Raw genomic sequence first — 19,692 nt, 5'->3', positions numbered from 1 at the left:
TGGTGTCAATAAAGATAGAAAGACACGATGAGGAAGTAAATTAAGGAGTATTTACAAGACAAGGCAGTTAACAACAAATAAAAATTATCAATGTCGACCCTTTTTGTTCTCTTAAAAATTTTTCCTGCTCCATTCTCATTTTAGTTTAATTTTCCCACTTTTACTCGTCATCCTCAACTGTTGTCAATTATTGCTTCCTATTTTACCCTCAAATCTGACGTCATTTGACTGTCATAATTTTCTATCTACTCTTGCTTTAAACCTGAATGAGAATCAGGTATGAAGATTATGAACATTTCTAAACATTAGCGCTTTTTTGTCTGTAATTTGACAAATTTACCATTGCTGGACACTTAGTCAATATGCTTGAAAAAGAAGACCGTTTTGTAGAATAGTGTGGTAAAAGAATCTCTTGTCACATTAAGTACATAACGAATGGTCTCACAGAGGGGATTTTTTTCGAAGCAGTAAAGAACTGATGATACAAAGTGTTTCGCTGTCCAGTTGTTACCACCCTACGCCAAATGTTGTAAAACAATAAAAACCTGAAGCAAATTTACTTTCACAATAATATTTTTTATTATTATTTCACCATTTCCCTAACTCAAATCCCATGTATGTCCCATTCCACAACTTGATACAGAATCTGTTTTGTTTCTCTTTTTTTTTTGCAAGCACACCAAATGAATATCACACGGCAAAGTGGTTTATGTGGAAGAGAGTAAAAATAAACTACAAAAATAGAATGGAAAGATTTATGAATAGAACAGACCAAATTGGACTCAACTATGTGTGCAGAATGGATTTATAAATATATTTTTTTTGAGAGGAATACAAAAAAAAGTTATGTGAATTAATAAAAATGAAGAAAAAATAAAATGAATATTGTAAGGCGTTTGCTTATATTCCGTTAATCCTTCTTGAATAATATCTATGAAATTTTATAGTATATAAAAGCTACTATGTTGTGAGTGAATCGAGTTGCTAATGAGTCTCAATGAAATTATTAATTAATTGGTTTTGTAATTTTTCATTATTAACATCTAAGTAATATGAATTGAATTGTAGTACTATTCAGCTGTTAGTATAAAAATTCCATTGATTTGAAAATTTATCCTAAAGCAGTGGTGGACAAACTGTGTGCCGCGGATAGGCCATGAACTATATGGTTTCGGGTTAGGCTTACTACTTAAGAGTGCCGCGAATAATAAAAGGTTGCCCACTACTGGCTTTAAGGATTGCAATCTATCAATTCTTATACTTTATAAATATCCAATCAAGTCTGATACAGAACAACCTTCCAGACACCTTTTAATCTTTAATCTTTTAAATTTATTTTCCTTCATGAATCACTAAGGTATATACTACAGAAAAATATAATATAAATTTTACATCTAAAAGAGAATAAAAAAAATTCGCGAAATAAAAACAGCATCATTCGCAAAAGATAAAAGGAGATGAAAATTGAAATTGAATGAATGAAAAAAGTTCATCCTCACTCCATTATGAATTTTTCACTTCTTTCTATTTGAATATTGATGCACTCTCTCGGTTTGTTAACAAAGAAGGAAATATGAATAAGAGAAAGAGAGCGAGAAGAAAAAAAATCATAAAATAACAGCAGAGATGAAAATGTTAATAGATGTTTGAATTTTTTTATTACTTCAATTGCCTCCTTCTGCTACTCTATTTAATTTCCTGTTGATAGCTTGTTTTGATACGAAAAGAAATTTATGAATTTAATTTTGTCTGGATTTTTGTAAATGTGAATCATCATTAAATGCGTTTTAAGCTTGAATTCTTTAAACTTTAAAACTTTTATTTCCTAGGTTCTGAATTATGAGAAGCAGCAACATCATTCAATAAGTTCATTATGAAAGCAGATAGGGAAAATGAAAACCTGTGTAAAAACACGAGTCCTGCCTCTTATTACGGTTTACTTTGTTTCCCTCGCACCTTCCTTTCTTACTCTGAATTATTATAGATTGCGATATATATATATATACATATATACAAATGGAAGCAAGCACCACGGTTTATTAAAAATTATTTCTTTCAAATGAATTGTCGAAATTATTTCCATTCCAGTTTTGTAATACTTTCCCCAATTGCTATTGCCACTTTTAGCTTTTGTGTTTCTTTTATTCCCAAACATTGTTTTGAATCACCATTTACACAATGGACAATATGAATTTTTTTTATATCTCCCATCTCTCATTTTTTTTTTTTTTTATTTCGCCATTCCGAGCAGGTTGTTTATGAATATATGTATGCCGAATGGTGGCTTATTGCTCATACATTGTGTATTCTGAGTGCCACTGCTGTTGAATATGCTGTCGATTATTGTTTCATTGTCCATTTAAAATTGCTCCTCTCCCCTTTCTTTACTTTTATTTAATAATTCATTGAAATTTCATATTGTTTTAATATTTATAAATCGTAGGATTTCATAAGGATGGATTGGAATTTAATAATTTTTAAGTAATTGAATAATAATGTTGTTTTTTCGAATTACCAGATGGACTTAGCGGTGCTACAAAAGATAGTAATTTAAAGCCAGCCCGAGCGACAAAATGAAGAAGTCTTGAAAATTTTGGAAAATTCTCTTGCGAGCAAGAAAGCTTTGTTTAACTGATGTTTTAGGAATATGCATTTTTTAATTCATGACACCTTTTCATTCTCAAAAATAAAAAATTTTATTCATTTTTCCACCCATTCATCTTTTTTCTTACTTGTCTCATCTTCATTTTGAACTTATTTATTCCTTTATATCTATTATTTTTTTCTTATTGTTTGAAAGGAAGACTTACACACTCATGAAATTTACAGTGAGCTGTCTCTGGCACATGCTGCCGGCTTCCACTTTCATCATTTTTTTGCTTCTTTCTTACTCCTTTGCTTCATGTCGGCAAATCATCAATGAAATCAGAATATGAAGAAGAAAAAAAAAAAATGGAAAGACAGCAGCAGAAGCAATAGCAATGGATTCTTTATAAGCAGTATTATGGGAACAATTTATGGAGAGATGTAAGACTCAGAATCATAAGTAAGATTAAACTGTGTAAGAAAAAAAAGCAAAAAGAATGTTCATGGTTGTCTCTCGGTTCTTTTCACCGACTTTTTTTTATTATATAGCCATCGATATTTTCTCATTCTCTAACTCTGTTATGTATATGTATATATTTTGCATAATTCTTCTGAACGGCACATACATACTACAAAACATCAGCAGTGGAAAGAAAAAAAATTGTGTGAAATGTTCTGCGAAATTGCGAAAAAAAAAAGAAAATGAAAAAAGTTTTGTAATAAAATTCCTTCAATAAAGTAGGTTCGAGTCTAAAAACTACATTAAGACCATTAAAGAGGATATTATTTCAATAATATTTTATGCTGTATCAGCTTTATGTTTTGTGTACATATTGTATGATATTAGGAGGCAATAAGGACAACAACAAGGAGGGAAAATCGACACTTCTTTTGGGGGAGAACAAAGCAGCGGCAAAGTTTGCTTATTTTTCTCATTTTAATTTTATTATGCCTCATAATCCAGCAACACATAATCCATGTATAATATTTAATATATGTATTTTAATTTTATGTTGTAAGAATATGCTTAATTTTAATACACGACTGTGTAAACATCAATTTTTTTTGCATCTTTCTCGCTTTATTGTTTTAATACACAATTTAAGATTCTTTCCCCCTTTTTAGTGCTGCTTAAATTTATCTTTGTAATTTTCAAAAATTCTTTGCAGGAAACAGAAAAAGTCAATTAGGGATTAATTTAATTCTATCATAAAATTCGCATTACTTGATGGATAAGAAAATTGTTCATTTAGATATCTAATGGGATTTTTACTATATGTGCGATTCTTGAGCCAAACAAAGTACAAATGAACTTTGAATTCCATGAGGAATACTAAATGGTGTCGTATGTTGCCCAAGATTGCTTAATAACTTTTCATAAGGCTTTCAATCAATGTATTTAAAATCAGTAAGCCTTTAAAAAGTAAAAAAAAAAATATTTGATCAACAACAACTTCAGCATTAAAAATCAAATAAAAAATGAACAACAGTATAACCAATTCAATCATCATCATTGATAATTTAAATATACTGAAGCACGAGTAACATATTGAACTTTACAACATTTTCCAATTCTTTATATATTCAATATATGTATTAGCATATTCATCATTACCATCGTCTTCTTTTTATTCATAAAAAAGTTTATTTATGTTTTCATTGGGGGATGAAATACACGTTTGAATAAAGTTGAAGGCAACTTTGTTGTATTTTGTTATTCAACATCGATGCATGTTCAATGATTACACATCATTTAAATTATCTTCCAAGTGATGTTCCTTGTGAAGAATGGATTTCCTTTTCATTTATTGCATAAATGAATTTTAAATCAGCTAGAAAATTAATGAAGAGAACGAGAATTTTAAGAAATGCAAAAGAGATAAGCTGACTCTTCCTTAGAATTTATTGGAGCTCTTTTATTTATCACCACTGTGACTAACTGACTTTATGTAGAAACAGATCTGCATATTTATATTTAACTACCCGAACGAGACACATTGAAATGTTGTCACGACGGCGACGAGGCGACGGAATACTTAAAACCAGGTGGCAACAGCCAAAAGGTTCTAATTATACAATATGTGTCGATCAGATAAGTTCAAACCATTTTAATTAAGAATTAAAAATCAAAAAGTCAGTCCTTTCCAACTTTCATCTCAAATTTGTCTTCATGTACACAAAACTTCCTGCCTACGACAAATAACTTGAGTAAGCGTACAAAAAAATCATTTGTAAATTCAAAGCGTATAATTTTACATTAAGAATTACTTGAAATTTTTCTTACCATACAAAACAAAATATTTTATTCAGAATTTAAAGAATAAAATATAAAAAAAATTCATATCCATTCCGATCGCATCGTATTTGCCCATCGTCTATACAAATATGTGTATACACAAACATCGCGCATATCTTCATAAAGCAAGCGAGGGAAATTTTTAATGGCTTTAGATAGGAAAGGTAGAGCGTACATGAAATTGTAATGTAATCAATAAATAAAACTCACGTTTCATGGCAGAATAGAGATAAGAATGAAAGAAGAGGAAGGAAAAATACTCTTTTTTAAAATAAATCGATGGGGGCCGAATGTGTAATCAATTAATGGAGTGCCAAACTGAATTTAGATAATTAATAGATACAAACAATATTGTGGAAATGAAAGGAAACATATTTAATGTGCGGTGATGTATAACAAATCGAAAGTGCTGTGCTTTATATTTTTTCCTATATGCTGACAAAAAAATTCATTAAATCACAAAATGCTGCATAACTTTATGGTACAAAGAACAAGACACTTTACTAATTGGATATTAAATATTACCATCAATAAATCTGCAAAAAAATTCTCCTTTCATCTCAAAAATTTTCTAATTTCTGCCTAATGTATTAATAGAATGAAAAGACGCATAATAATAAATTTCCATTAGCTTTTTCTCATGTGCCATACACTTTATATTTTATAGTGGTTTAAACATTATGTGGAATTGGATTGCAGTACAATATACATCTATAAAAAATTTCAGCATAAAGTAATTATTTAAATTTGTAATATTTTGTTCTTGTGTGGATGAATGCATAGAACCGGCAAGTTCATGTCAGAAAACATATCGGGTAAGTTGATCTGAGTCTTTGTGAGGCTAGTCTTAAAATTACTTTATCACGACGTTTTTAAAGGGTTGACGTAATTAACATCACTTGTATTCCTCGGGACACAAATATGCGGAGCACCAAGCAAAAGAGATAGTCACTTAATAATAAGAATTTTCATCCTATTGTTCTGCAACACACATAAAAATTAAATGAAACAAAAACAACAGAAAGTATAACAGTATTGAAAAAAGAGGAAAGGAGACAGCGTTAGAGCTAATAAAAGGCCAGATAATTTTCATCCTACTATCTACATGTACTAATCTGCATAGAAATTGAGCTCTCTGTATTCAAGAACAAAAATGAAAATTATATATAAATACATGTGGCGAGTATGGGAGAGTCAAGCACGTACAAAAACTGTATTTCACTCTCTTTTTTGCCTTTTGTTCGTGTACATGCAGCTTTTTAAACTTTTGCTAACCATCACGTTCGTCATTTTCCTTCTTCTCTACAGCATGTGCTATAGATGCATACACACATAAAGGATATAAGTAGCAGTATCAAAAGAAATTTTATGACCATGAAAAATTAGAGACTAAAATTGTATGAGGATTAAAACTCCATGCATTATCATTGAATGCACAGTAGAAGTAGCCTCTTCATATCCATTGACGTAATTCCATTCAATATTTTTCAAAAACAAATGTCTATAATGACGATTATGACGATGATGCTGAGGTAAATAAAAACGATGATGTTGGCGTCATTTGAAAACAGTAAATCGGATGTGAATGTATATGAATGACTTGTACAGATTATACTTAAGAATGGACAAGAAATAATGTGAAAAATATGATAAATTTATAACATGGAAACAGTTTTGAATCAGCCGAATGGAAAATTTGATTGCTGAATTATAAAGGAAATGTTCGGAAATTACTTCACGCTTAAGAGTTATGTTATGGAGTCCATGATTTTGTTGTTTGTAGAAAGGAGGAAGGAAAGGTTACTTTTAAAGTTACGTAATTATCATGAAATAATGCATACTTGTATTTACTAATTTAAATTACAATATGCATTAGTAAAGTTAATTAAGTTTAACTTTTGTGTTGCAAAATGGATTTTCAAACTTAAAATTTTCGGTCTTTAATCCACATTTTTAACCAGAAATTTAAAGAATATTAAAGTATAACGTCGTATATTATCAAACATAACTTAAAAACACAAGAATAGCTTAATTAAATACATTAACTATGCTGATAATAAATGTTACATATATGTTACGCTAGGCGACATTTTGCCTGTAACATATATGTTAAGTAACATGGAACAGTGTTTAAACTACTAACTTTTTGGACAATTATTTTTAAAGAATAGCTCATTTCAGTGGATTTTTTTACATATGAATTTTTTGATATGAAAATTTGAGGTGAAACTTTTCAAGTGATTTTAGGTCTGTTTAAAGGAATGACATCCTTCTTGTGGTGCTTCAGGTGATTAATTAAGGTGAAAGAAACTTATACATAGTTTGAAAGCTCCAAAATAAATAGTTAAGAAATTATGATGTGTAATGTGAGAGATTTTTTTATAGTTTTTAACAATTCTGTGCATAATTGAATATTTAAATATGACTCAAATGATCAAATATGGCACTAGATTAACATTCGAGCCCTGTTTGTTAGTCAATAAAGTAAGGAAAAGGAAAAATTAATGAATAAAAATTTTCAGTGGTGAAAAAAAAATGTTTGTAAAATACTAGCGTAACATATATGTTACACTAAATTTTTGTTAATTTAACTAAATTCAGGCATTAAATAGCTTCAAACTCTTCGTAATCTTTATTTTTTATCTATTATGTATCACCTAAATGCATTCTCAAGTCCTAAAAAAACTCCGTAAATAACGGGTTAAAGTTACGTAATTTTTGTACGTTCTTAAATTGATGAAATTTTGTTGTGAGAAGGAGAAATTACATAATTGTCATGTTCTGGATGTACTTAAATAAATGGAACAGTGTTCACTAACTTTCTTTTACATTAAACATTAATTAAAAATATTGTTTGGAAAATAAGAAATTAAATTTTCTAGAATATATCTTGTCTTTTTCCCGCCGTTAAAGTGATTAAAATGAAAATAGCACCAATGGCAAAAAATAAAAAATTATTTGTTTTAATTTTATGGAAAAATGTTCCCTTCTTTATGCCATAAATTCAATCAATAAATTTATTTACAATATTTTAAGTCATTCTTGGATGCCTTCCTGGTTTGGCTATGTGTATGAGTAAAAATATTTCAAAAATTACAAAACTTTATTGTTCATAAAGGCGAGGTATGATGAACTTTAAAAGGCGCAATATAAATTTTCAGTGTGTTTGTTAGTAGAAAGTCTATAAAGTTGCATGCCTTAGCTATATAGCTCATGCTGTATATGAAAATGTTTTTAGTCCCTAAACTCATAAAACAGAAAATTAATTATGTAAATATGCTACACATGCAATATAATGTATGGAATATGATGATGATGAAAGTGTGTATGGTATATATGTGAAATGGCACCGGTACACACAATAAAGTATTACTTTTGGAATGAAAATATGAGGAAAAATTTTTCGGCCATGAATTTTTATTTTTGTTTTTTGGATGTAAATTTATAATGGATAGGTAAGTAGCATTTTATCTGTGGATGGTGGATGTAAATAATTTATGAATAGTGTGGTGATATTTTGGATATACTTTTCCTACATTTATTAACTTTTTTAAGGGTTCAGAAAGTTTTTATACATTTTTATGGAATGGAATTAGCAGGAATCAGTAATACTTTCCAAATATTTAATCAATTATAAATTTTGCAAATTTTAAAGGAGCACATGACTTGGAAATCCTTTTGGGATACCAACAAGTATATTTAAAACTGAGCATGTTGCCATAAAAAATTTCATTCACAATTCAAATGTCTGCAGTCATACATTTTTAACAATTTTTTTTTATTCTCAAGAGTAATTTACAGATCTACACTTTTATAAAATGAAAAGCTATAACTAGATAGATAGAGAGATGGATGGCTACAAAACATTTTAAATAAAGAAGAAGACATTGTAAAAGGAAAAGTTTTATTAGGGTTGAAAAATTGAAGGAACATGAAACCAACAATGGCAATTTTTCTACAGAAAAGCAATTCTTGCATGAAAAAGACATAAAAACTTTTTTCAGCATACAAAAAATCCATTTTCCAATATGGATCAATATTAAAGAGAGAGGGAAACTTTTATATCCAAAAATAATTTTCATATTTATGTTCCGTAGTCTTTTATGAGAGTGTGAGGAAGTGCGAAAGGAAATATTAAAGGGTTGCGGCGTTAACGACTTAAATTTGACACACAAACATAAAAATTGCAAATATTTTTCCAGCAATTTTTATTTTGAAGCAAGCCTAGGCATATCAGGTTTATAACACACATAGTTCAATAATGTATGTGTTAAATGCCAAAAATATATGAAGCTGATTTGCCTTATATCAGATAACAGCCATCAATTTATAGTCAGAAAAAGAGGGGATGAAAATCCAATATCACATATTTATATTTTTTCATCGACATCAAGCAATTCAGAAGTTTAAATGCTCTGGAGTGAGAAAATCACATGCAAAAATATATACATTCGAAACATATGTTTGTCTTTTCTTTTTGATATTTATGAGAAATCATAAGAAAAAGAAAATTGAAAGGCGAAAAAGTTGAGGTATAAAACATCATAAAGTTGTTGATGGAAATTACCAAGGGATGGTTGTCGACGGGGACAATTTCATACTTAAAGTTTTTAGGATTCGTTCAAAAATGATCGAATCGTGTTTCGTCAAATGGAATGCTTCTAGATTGTCGAGAAAAATGTGAACTTTTGAGAACTTACTAATTATAACCCTAGAAACCATAACTTTTAATTTACTTGCTGAAAGCAAGCTACAGTTGACATTTTAGGGAAAAATTATAACTGTTTTTTAAGTTGGATATCCATTTTGTGTTTACATCTGACAGTTCGTCCCTTGCAATTTTTTATACCTTGATTTCCTCATGCAAAAAGAATCAAAAACACCCAGTAACTGCATATCAATAGAAATTCACATTTTGTGGTACATTTCTCCCACATCCATGAACACATGCACGCAATTTCATTCAATATGCGCAAAACATCTCACATCACACACATGGTTTTGATAACTCTATTTATAGCTCCTGGAATTATTACAAAATTTCATAATAAAATAATTTTCATAAATAAAATGTTTTCTTCTTCATGTCAACTCACGATAAATTTTAAAGAGAAGAATAACTCAACTATGTAAAGGCTGGTTTGGAATGAGAAAATATTCTGAAATTCTGTTGTTGTCGTACATTATTCAAATGAGACATTTATATCATGAGATTTATAGTTTATTGTGTTTATGTACATTAAAGAAATTGTTTGAGTAGTGTACAAATAATTTTAGGATGGAAGTGAGTCAGCGCATGTCTCGCACTTTGAATAAGGAAATATGACACTATTTACGAAAATAATTTAATGATATGGTAATTTTGAGCAAAAAATCAATGACGTCATTGAGCAATTAAAACCTTAAAAATTTTATTGCAATGAAATTTAAAACTTTTTTAATGAGAAAAATTTTCTCATCTCCGCCTTCACAGCTCTTCAATTTTCATGCAGCATGAAATCACGAAAACTTTTTGTTTGACTTTAAAGAGCGGCTCACATGAAATGCTGAATGTTTTTTTTGTGTAAATAAAATGCAATCAGCAAAAATTTTCGAAATGTGCAAATACAAATAGTGAAAATATTTTTAGCAACAAATTCATCGCTTCATGTTATTAGCGTCTTTTTTATTGCATCGATGATGATGAACGACAGTTCATGTTGATGAATGTTGATTTTTTTGAACATTTCATGATTTTTACTTGAGTTGAATTTTAATTTTAAACAGCGGATTGGCTTAGAAAATGGAACTGCAGTTATTGCATTTAATTGTGATTTAATATAAAAGTGCTCAAATTTTTGCATACTCTTGACATTTTATATCCTTAAAGCATTGAAAACCGTAAACAATTTAAAACAATTTTCATTAAAAAAAACAATCAGCACTTTTGGTTTTGGAAACATCTTAAGTGTGTTCCGTTGAAATTCTCATCAAAACTTTCCATCAAGAATAAGAAACCAAAGCTATTGAAAGGTGAAAAGAAGAAGAAGTCGACCCATTGTGAATCTGAGCTTTATTGCTCATTATTATTTTTGAAAAAAGACAAAAACCAGCAATAAGAATTCTTTAAATATTGGTTAAATTCAATTGTTCCAATGATATGCTGTTAAAACCACTTTTTTCAATTAAATTTCTCTCACTTTTGTGGTTTAAACATTTTTTGTTTTTATTATTTTGTATGTACACTTTTGTGTACTTATTAGACTCGCGTTTAAATTCGATCATAAAAATTGTTGTGACGGTTCATTTTAAAAATATTATTTTACGTGCAAATTGACATGAAAACATACCTTTGAAATAAAAATCGAAGAATATCAATTATCCTCATCCCAAGGGTTATCTGTAATGAGAAAATTAAAAAAAAATTGATTTAATTTATTGAACTTTAAGAATTTTTTTATCATTAATATTCATAAAAATTATTAAAAAAATTATGACAATACACCAGGAGCGCAACCACAAAGCTTTTGAGGAGGATGCAGAGTTGTAATATTTTCGTATGGATCGCAAATATTTTCAAATTGGATTTTTTATCAAATAGAGAAAGGGGTAGACCACCATCCTTCCTCCTTCTCTTAATTTGTCCTGCATCAACCATTATATCATCTCCAATATAAAAAAGAATGACAATTTTTGCACTTTGAAATGTTGACATTCAATATTAAGCAAAAATTTTACATGATTTTTTTCTCTTCACCAAAAAAGAAGCAGATGCGCTTGATAGGTCTTTAAAGAATAAAATATAGAGAGAAACTTCCATTCAAGAAGTTCCATAATCTTCTTGTTCTAAATTATTATTTTTACTACTATTGTCATTGTTAGTATTTCTACTAAAACAGTACAATGTTGCTTAATAAGTAGTGGAGAAAAATGTCAAAATCATTTTTGTGATTCTGCAAAAAAATAATAAAATAATAAGATAAATGAAATGACTATAATTCTGTGTATATTATGTTCGTCTTATTCATGTTCGTAAAATGTCACAAAAGCATGGTTCAAGGATATTTTAGAGATGGGTGAATAACTTCTTTTGTATCTATGAGTGCAAAGTTTTTCTTTCACAATTCCATTTTCATGTCAAACCATTTTATGACACTAAAGACTTTCCTTTTTTGTCTTCTTAGTAGAACTAATCTTTTTCCTCTGACATTGAAAATGTTTAGTTTCAAATTATTTTATATTCAGCTTTAATTTTTTAGGAAAATTTGCATCATTTCGTCGCTGTTAACTTCGAGTTTATTATTTTCACATTATTTTCTTAAGTCTTGGCAATATGCTCTTAAAACTTAATAAAAATAACTTATTTGCACATCTCATCCATCGACAATAATAGAAAGAGAAACTTTGCATTCTAAAAAGTCAATTTGCACCTCATTTAACTCTTCTTCTTCTTTCCTTTTTGTAAGAGTAAGTGTGAGATTCATCTAAAAATCGTTTGCCACTTTGTCTTTACTGCCCTAAGAAAGATGGCATTTTAGGAGAAAAGATGACATAGCACTTGGATGGAGGGAATGTAATGGAATTAAAAATAGAAAATCATAGCTAAATTGTGGATCCAATTTTGAGGACACAAAAAATATGCAGATAATGATAATGATGATAATAAACACTCACTTTAAAAATGGAATGGCTCATTGCATGTAAATTTTCATCAAGAAATAAAACGAAGAGATTTTTAGCTTGCGGGCATCACCTTCATCTAAACCCCTTTTAAATTTTTCTGTTTACCCCTCCCATCATCGCTTGTACTCATTAAATTTTAAAATGAGAAAAAACTTTTGCGACAAGTGGTTCACTTTTGCATATAATCATCATCGCTGTCGTAATTTTCATAAATTTTTGCTACACAGACGAAAGCAGGCAGGCAGGCAGGCAAACGGTGTTATTGTGTATATATTTTCATTAAATTATTTAAATACTATGCATATTTCTATATTATAATCATTTTCCATACAACAATCCATGATGCCTCCAGTTTCTGAATGAAAATAACAACATCTCCTCTTTCTTAATGTTTTCTCGCTCTTATTATTACTATTATTTCCTTGCATAAACTTTATACGGTGATTACGATGACGATCTACATCGTATAATAAATTTGAGAATTTCTCCATCCACTACAATTTTTGAATCAACAATGAACATAAAATCTTATGATATCACAATTAAATGAATATATTTTTCACCTTCATTCAACACCAACTCCAACTTAATAATTCATTTTGTGCCTTACAATTTGCCGCTCGATTTTCTACTTTAAATCAGGGGGAAGATAGTTGTCGAAAATCTTACAGTGCTCATTCCTTGTTTTCGACATTTTCCACTCTAATTTCAGAAATTTTTGAATGAATTTTTGCTTCTTTCCCTGCATTTTCTGCTTATTTTGTCTTCATCTTCACTTGCTGTCGTTTGTTTTCATTAGCACAACAAAAGATTTTCTTATCGCAAAGCAATTCAGGAAACAAAAAAGCGCGAAGTCTTCAAAATTAGCAGAAAAAATTTAATTTCATACACATGAATTTAATATGGAGTCACGAAATATTTCTTTATTCAGCATAGCACCGCATTCTTGCTGAGATTTTCCGTTGTTGTGTTATTTCTGTCTTTTGTGCTGATGATAATAAATTTTAATTCTTGAACAAGAAAAGACGGTGAAAATATTTCTTTTTTTTTGCATACCTTTTCAACCCTTTCTGTATCTTTATTGTTCTATGTCATCTTTTGTCATCAAATAATTACATTATTTTTAAGCAAGGAAAACATTTTGAGACTTAGACATTCTTGAGACAAAATTTCATCAGTTTGGAGTGATTTTTTTAATATGAGTCAGCAACATGAAATCACAAAATAACCTTAAAGTTAATATCCCGTTAGGAAAATTGGTTCCATTTCAGTTGATTAAATCTTCAAAATTTATTATTAGGAAATCATTTACGTTCTGACACTCTAAAAACAATATTCGTAATCTTTGAGAAGCAATGTTCCAAAATAAAAAGCGACTAAAGCATAAGGCAGAAAATTTTAAATTCATAAATTTCATTTCTTTAATATTTTCGTCTTCTTCTTATTTTATTCTTTCATCTTCGCCTTGTTAAACTTTTTTCATATTTAATTTCAAAGAAATCGAAAGTGTTTCAAATTATATTTTATTATGATTTTATTTTCCTCTCTTGTGAATTAAATGTTGTCTTCTTTATCTTTGTTTATGTATTTTCATTAGGAATAACGTTAGATTTATTCCTGCTTCATATTTTGAGTGTTTCAATCTACGTTTAATCATAAAATGCTTCAATTTTGATAAAATTGTAAATTAATTAATTTTTGGGCGACCGTATAAAAACTTATTAATCATGTCTAAAATGGCTAGTTTAATCCTGTTATAACGTTCATTTAAGATTTGAATAATATTTATTGTACTTAGTTGAAAACCCCTTTTGATATAAATTGTTTAGTCTGTTTTTGAACTTTGAAGAATAAACATCTCATTTATTTATAAATTCTCGAGGAAGTAGTTTTGTTTAAACTTTAACTATCCAATTACAAAAGAATTGTTTTCGTTTTGAAATATTCAGCCAAATTCTATCAAATTTTAGTTAATAACATCAAAAACAGTTTTATGGAAATCAAGAGTTATTTTTATCGTATACCTGCTAATTTTCTAAACTGACCAAGTCCATGGATAAGCCACGACTTGAAATTCCCATCATCATTATCGCATCAACAAAATATCACTCTGTAACTTTTTCATTCCCAAACTCATCTGAATAAATTTTCAAGATAATAATCGTTAAAAATCTTCACAAATTAAAGAAAAAAATCTTCTTATGACACCGCACAGAGTTACGTGAGAGATAGACAAAGTGAATGGGTTAAAGAGAGAAGGAAATAGTTAATGGAAGGAGAAAATGTTCTCATAAAATAAAAAGCGAAATCGCTCGTTGAAAAAGAAAAAAAAAAGTATTAAATTTCGCTAGTTAATAAGAAAAGTTTTCATTTTTGCTCCGATGTGATCGTTAAATTGCTGCTTTTAAAGTTTATAGCAGCAAAATATAGCAGCATGAAAAAGATTGTCGACCGAGTCTGATAACTTCTATTGCTGCTTTTGTAGCTGTTTGTGTGATTTTTGAGGAAGTATGAGACGGGAAAGAAGTTTGAATAAAGTTTGCGAGTATCAGGTGGAGGAGGTGGTTCGTAAAATGAAAATAAATTTCAGGAAGAAAACCTTAAACTTTATTCCGACGCTTCTGCTTCTTTTTCATTCAAAGGAGTAAAAAATTTACAATTCAAAATTGTTGCTGTATATTTTGTTAATACAATTTATGCAAAGTATTGTTACTAAAGTTATTTCAAAATCCCAATTTGAAATTGTGCGAATAACGAGATTTTTTGTTAAAGAAATATGAAGAAGATTGAAAGATAAAACTGAAAGGAAAGAGAAAAGTTTTCTAATAATAAATTGTTCAAAATCATGAGGAGGAGAATCGTAGTTAATGGAATGGGAAATTAAATTAAATTTATAAATGAGAATCATTTAAATTCTTTAAATGAAATTTTTTGACTGTAATTTTAAACTCATTTTGTTGATGGGAAAAGGCTTACTAAAACAGACTTCTATGTAATATACCCGAAAAATTTACCAAGTTAAAAGTCTCTAGCAAAGCATCTGATCTAACTGGATCTCAAAACTTGAATAATTATTGATCCTTCTTAAGTCATTCATAATCTCTAGATCAAGATTAATCAAATACTTAATAAACATTCTAAATCCTCTTTATTTACACCAAAAATAATTCTCGACACTTTCTATTAATCATTAACAACTTCTCGTAGAAACTTTCAACTTTTATATCTACGCCAAATCTTACATTTCCTACATCCTTCCACTCAAATTGAAAAGAGAAATTTTCCTCTCATCCAGCAGGAAAACATTTTTCATGTCGTGAAAATTTCTTTGCAACAATTTAATGGAAAACTTTTTCATTTAGTTGAAGAGAAAAGTTGTCCAAGAAAATTTTGTGTAAAGACTTTCATTTGACTTTGTACGGATAAGTGTGTAGATAGATAGAATAATATTTGTATCGTCTTCATTATCATTTAAGAAATGTTTAACGTCATGTTAAGTCTATGCCTTTAAGAAACATTATAACAAGTCACAAACTAGTTCGGTTTTACAATCGTAGCTACAAATTACAACCTCTTATGTGAAGACAAAAGTAGAATTGATGTTGGAAATGGCAATACAGTGAAGGTTACCTGAGTAGTTTAAAATATGGATATTAGTCATGGAATCAGTCACAAATGACATGCAAAATTAAGTTTAAAGATGGGTCACTTTTTAATATTCAAAAAAGTTGATTTTTTTTTAAATTGAGAAGAGAGTTTCATAACAAATTGTCCGTATATTTCAAGTTTCCCTGTACTTCATCACCCAGTAACAAAAGCAGCAACAACAAAATAACAATAATCTATAATGGCACAGGTATTTATAACTAAACGTGATGCCATAAGAGATGAAAAGCATGAAGTAAAACTTGATGCCATGCCTTCTTGCTTTGAGTTGATGGAATTGACTTGTTTTTGCCCTAAAGCCTCGAACAGATGAAGAAAAAATAGAGAAAGAGAGAAGAAGTCAGCGAAGTAAAAAGAAAAGACGAAGCCATGGATTAAAAAAAAGCAAGCACGCAAAAATTCGTCTGATTTTTTTTTACAATTTTTTACTGTTCTTTTGTTCCTTCTCATTTCTTCGTTATAATTAAAGAAGGTCTTTAAATGCAATACTAAAGAGAATGAAATAAGAAAATTATGGCAGGAGAGAGAATACGAGAGGAAAACACAAAATGAGGAAGGAAATTGAATGTGAATTTCGTGGCAGAACTGAGTTCAACAAAAAAAAAATCACATTGAACCAGGTGACTTTTTCACATTCATTTATTGACGGCGCACAGCAAAAATAAGAAGCAGACTAAAAGAATAAAATTACGTCGAAGGTGAAAAAGGCGCAAAAAGCAGAATTCTTTGGCTGATGATGGCGTCTCCTTTTTCTACGTTTCTTCATTCTTCAATTGAGACGCTTTGGAATGTGCAATTTCAAGACTTATTCTCATTTTTCACAACAAATTTCCATCATTTTACATCTTCAAAGGTGCACTTAGATGTTTTCAATTTAAAATTTGTTTATGTTGCTCGTGCTTAATTGTGGCAATTTTAAAGGTATGAAAAAAGCTTTAATGCTTCTATGTTTAAAGTGTTGTGGATATTATTGATAAATTTCATAAAAAAAGAGAAGCTCATAAATGGTACAAAAATCAATGTTCTTATACAGAAAATCAATTCTTTTGTCGATCTATCAAATATATGAAAATTAGCACATTAATGCTCGAATAAATTTTAGATAGTCTGCTGTACAATATAAGCAAAAATATTCAGCCTCACTCTCATTAAATCTGCCACTCATTTTTCTTCACTCTCATCAGATCTTATCAACCTCAATAAATCTCCAATGCATTAATAACGAAGGAAAAAAATGTTAATTCATAATGACTTTGGATCTCGCCATGACTTGACAATATATTTAAATGGAAATTGAAAATCAATCATTCATATGGATTTTGCTATGTGTAAATTATTTACATTAAATGCTTGCATATTAACTTGATTCGATATGGAAAAAAAAATCTCAAACTACATCTCACTCTCAATTATTGTTTACATTTAGACTGGCTCGAATGCTTTTTGTGTTGAATTTATGGCTTTGCTATTTTTTCTCTTCTTCCATAACTACCTTTCAAAAATAACAAAAAATCGAAGAGATTATCAAACATCAATTTCATGAATAATCGACATAGCATATTTAACTAAGTGAGTAAGTGAAGTAGGAGAGAAGTAAGCGAGCAGTAAACAGCAATAATAATAAAATATTGTAAAAAGAAGACTGTGAAATTTAAAAAACTGTAATGTCATTCATTCAATTTATTTTGAAATAAATAAAAGTGAAGAAAAAGAGTTTTTTGTTATAATTTTCAACAGAAAAATAGAAATGTAAAGAGGGTCAATTTTCAATCAATTCTATTACACTTTAATGTAATGTATTTGGTCATCACAATATGAGAAATTTTATGTTATTTATATTTAGTAAAGGAAATCTTGAAATAATAAGTTAATACATGAAAACTGATTGTAAGGGCATTGACAATTGGCATTCTTTAAAATAAAAAGGGCCAACATCCTGTCATTAAAATGTCAATAGGCGAAAAAAATTTGGTAGTTTAAGTAGCAAATCGAAATAATTTTACTAGCAGGAGTTTGAGGTATTTATTGTAAGGGTCAATTTACCGGCATTTTAGTTTAATACTTAGTATTATAAATTATTTATCTATTTTACCTAATGGAAGGAAACTGTCGATGGAGACAATGGTACACTTGTTGTCGGCGACATATATAGAAGGCCATGGATCACAATTGATCTGCACGGCTAGGAAGAATTTTAGGATTTTTTACTTAAAACTTTTACAAATTGAAGATTTTTTTTTCTTATTTCAAGATTTGATCCCATGTTAAAAACCATGTAAAGCCTCATCAAGCAGAAAACCATCAACAAAGGTTACCGAAAAAAAATTCCACACCTTGAAAGAATCAGTTCCAATGAATTTTTAATTTTTTTCAATATGATTCGGTAAATTTAGCAACAATCAAAAAGACTGTCATTGCTTTTCAATAAACATGAACAAATTAAACATTCACTGCCAATAAATAAACATAAAAATGAGAGAGAGAAAAAAAAATTATTCAAAAGGGCACACAAAATAAGCTTCAACGACCTATTTGCAAACAAAATTTATGCGACATTTCTCAATGTATAGAGCAAATACAATTTTTTTTCCATACTGGACTTTTATTTGTACTGAGCTTCAATATGCAAACATTGCAAGAAAATATGGGAACCAAATGGTGCTGTTATTAAATCGATAAGTGTTGATGAACCTGAACTGAGCTGAGTTTTATAACTTTTAATTTCTCGAATTTTAAATTGCAAATTTTTTTTAAAATACTGAACTTGTGCTCTTATTGGACGTAAACAAACGTCATATAGACATAAATAAATCAAATTCTATTCCATTTCTCTTCACTTTTTATTCCACCTTTTCTCTGTCAATTGCTTTAAACCTCAAACATCGTGCAAATAAATTTCAATATCAAAGCATTCCGAAAACAGTTTTCCTATTTTGTCCTCAAGAATATTAGCATCATTGGCACGAAATGTCAATAAAATCTAATGTCAACTAACGACTCAATATCTTGCTTCACGTTTAAATTGGAGGGAGGTGTGTGATGAGCAATGTTTAATTCCTGAGTGAAAAGAGAATAGACTGATATAATCTTTTCATGCCAGTACCTTCGATGTAATTTTAACCCTCCACGCTTCTATTAAATACCCTCAAACTCTTTATGTCTGTTACTTTAATTTCACCTTTTTAACTACATTTAAATTCATCGATTTTCATCATTATCTTCTTGTTGTTTTCACTGATGTCAATTTGTGTTGAATTGAGTTGATAGTGGGAGAAAATTTTAAACAAGGCAGCTAATTTCATCGGAAATTATGGAGATTTGTGGAATATTTATGAAACAAATTTTTTAGATATCATTTCGACTTTAAATATTTTTTGATTGTTTTGAAATTCGTATTAAGCAGTTTTTATTTGTCTAGTTGTATGTCGAGTTCTTTGGTCACCACATCGAACTTAAAACTCGAAATACATAAAAACATAATA

General features: G+C 29.0%; 1 protein-coding gene across 4 annotated transcripts in view; it reads right to left on the bottom strand.

The window, feature by feature from the left end:
- Positions 1-19,692, bottom strand: part of wge (winged eye) — an 81,223-nt gene that overhangs the window by 34,504 nt on the left and 27,027 nt on the right. For all 4 annotated transcript variants that reach the window (XM_070648470.1, XM_070648473.1, XM_070648474.1 and 1 more), the window contains one exon: positions 11,212-11,261. The gene's annotated coding sequence lies outside the window, so the exon portion shown is untranslated. The remainder of the gene's footprint in view (positions 1-11,211; positions 11,262-19,692) is intronic.

The sequence above is a fragment of the Chironomus tepperi genome, unplaced genomic scaffold (assembly GCF_022539635.2).
Source record: "Chironomus tepperi strain 1889 unplaced genomic scaffold, CSIRO-AGI_Ctep_v1 contig_398, whole genome shotgun sequence".
Taxonomy (NCBI): Eukaryota; Metazoa; Arthropoda; class Insecta; order Diptera; family Chironomidae; genus Chironomus; species Chironomus tepperi.
The sequence above is the reverse complement of the archived record's forward strand: the minus strand, read 5'-3'. Positions and strand labels throughout refer to the sequence as shown.